At 43.1% G+C, this 2,327-nt stretch overlaps 1 pseudogene; it reads left to right on the forward strand.

The window, feature by feature from the left end:
* Nucleotides 1-320: 320 nt before the first annotated feature.
* LOC782337 (zinc finger and BTB domain-containing protein 14-like) lies at nucleotides 321-1,657 on the forward strand (annotated as a pseudogene).
* Nucleotides 1,658-2,327: the final 670 nt, after the last annotated feature.

Genomic DNA, 2,327 nt, shown 5'->3' on the forward strand with positions numbered 1-2,327 from the left:
TCACTCTGTATAATAGGCTCCAGTTTCATCCACCTCATTAGGACTGATTCAAATGTATTCTTTTTAATGGCTGAGTAATACTCCATTGTGTATGTGTACCACAGCTTTCTTATCCATTCATCTGCTGCAGGGCGGAAACCAGACACTGAAGTGTCCTACCTCATTTTGAAGAGAATAGGCTGCCTTTCTGGGTGTCTGGTGTCCTCTGCCAGCATTCAAAAGTTGTTTTGTGAAAGTTGCTCAGCATTCAAATTCTTTTGATGAATTTGTGGGGAAGAAAGTGGTCTCCTCGTACTATTCCTCCACCGTCTTGGGCGTTCATGGAATTTTCAATCAGTATGTTTGAAACCATCCATTAAATATGATGAAGATCATAAAACTCTGTCTCTGAAGACACTACATGAGCAAAACCTGGAAGGAGAATTTTTCAATATTGCAATTGTGGCTGATGATGTAAAGTTCAGAGCACACAGATATACCATTGCCCCCTGTGGTACCTATTTTAGAAAGCTTTTTGATAAGCTTGAGGTTGATATCTCTTCAGTAATAGGAACAGATTTTTTTCCATTCTGATATATTTGAAGAGGTCTTGAATTATATGTAAATGGTTAAAGGTTTCTGTTGGGGAAAAAAATGTTAACTTAATGATGTCATCGGGTCAGATTCTTGGTATCTGATTTTTTGATAAACTGTTCTCAGAAGTTGGATGTGTCCAGTCCAGGCAAAAATAATGATCAATCCAAAAGCAAGTACTACCTCAAGATCAATTACCCCATTGGAGATGCTGCTGACACTCAGAATGAAGACATGGAGGAACTCGGAAAGCGGACAACAGTCCCTCCAGTGACACACTAGAGGCATTTCTCCCCCTTCCCCTGCAAGTCAGAAGGACAGTAAGTCACCCAAGATGATGTTCAGAGTCCAGGAAACAGTCTTGAAAGAGCTGGGGATCGAGGAGTAGGGCAAGTTAACAGCTACCGCCAGGAATTCAAATCCATGGAGACCCCCAAGTCCAAGGATCTGGGATCCCAGACCCCTCAATGCCTTAACATTTAATGATGAGATGGGAAAAGTGAAGGATGAACAGACTCCAGGCTGGACCACAGCTGCCAGCAACATGAAGTTTGAGTACCTATTGGATGACCATCACCAGGAACAGATCACCTGCCAGGCCTGTGGGAAGACGCTTTCAGATGAGGGCTGGCTGAGGAAGCACAAAAAGTTGTACATGGCTGACCGGCCCTTTGTCTACAAGATGTTCACCAAAGGCTTCACCACCCAGGCACACATGAAGAAGAACCTGAAGACCCATGGAGGCTACAAGCCCTACAGCTGCAAGGTGTGCAGCAAGTTATTCATCCATGCTCCAGACTTAAAGAAGCATGTGAGGGTTCACAGCAAGGAGAGGTGCCTCCTCTGTTACATATACAACAAAGCCTTCAAGAACAAGTCCCACCTCAAGGACCACGAGCAAAGGCAAAATGGCAAGAAGCCCTTCATGTGTGGCTCCTGCACCAAGGCTTTTACCAAGGTGTTTGATCTGAAGCAGCAGGAGAACAATGTGCCCAATGAGTGGAAGAAGGTAATCCCCAGTGCCATGCAGTGTGCCATGGCCATAGAGGGCAAGCAGCAGCTGGAGGCCATCACCTTCAGCTAGAATCAGGGGACTGGGGTGTTTGTGGCAGGAATGCTCAGCCTGCATCCTCATCCATAAATGCCAGCCACTGCATTGTGGTGGAATCTTCCAGAGCATTGTACTTGCTGGACTTAAGGCAGTGCTTGGTTGAGTGTTTTGAAAACTTCGCAAGGAAATACAGTTCACTGTCCAGTCTGGTGTCTAGTATTCATGTTGCCAGTAAGCACCTGCTCCCTCTTTTTATGATTTCTGGTTTTAATTTGAGAACTCCTGTGTCCAGTTCAAGAAGTGAGAGACTTCTTTCCCTTTTTTAAATTCATCTCTCCATCTTCTGCACCAAGGAGTGCATTGTATAGAATGATAATTGAGTGAATGGATTTCCTGATCATCACCATTCTATGTGACATAGGGCCACAAAGGCATTTTTTAGAACTTTAGCAAAAGTACTTCATGTAGATGCAGAAAATATGGGTGAGTCATTGACCAAGACCACTGTGTGCACAGATACAAAAACAAGTTCTGAAAATGCAAAGAATGAAATAAAAATTTAAAAAATTAAAAGGAATATAGCAATATTAATATCTGACAAAAGATATTCAAGGAAAAAACTCTTTGATATAAAGTTGGAGATGACATTGATCTTAAAGGACCTGACATATTAGGTAAGATGGGAGTTTAAGGAGGCCGGGAT

This window comes from Bos taurus, chromosome X (genome assembly GCF_002263795.3).
Source record: "Bos taurus isolate L1 Dominette 01449 registration number 42190680 breed Hereford chromosome X, ARS-UCD2.0, whole genome shotgun sequence".
Taxonomy (NCBI): Eukaryota; Metazoa; Chordata; class Mammalia; order Artiodactyla; family Bovidae; genus Bos; species Bos taurus.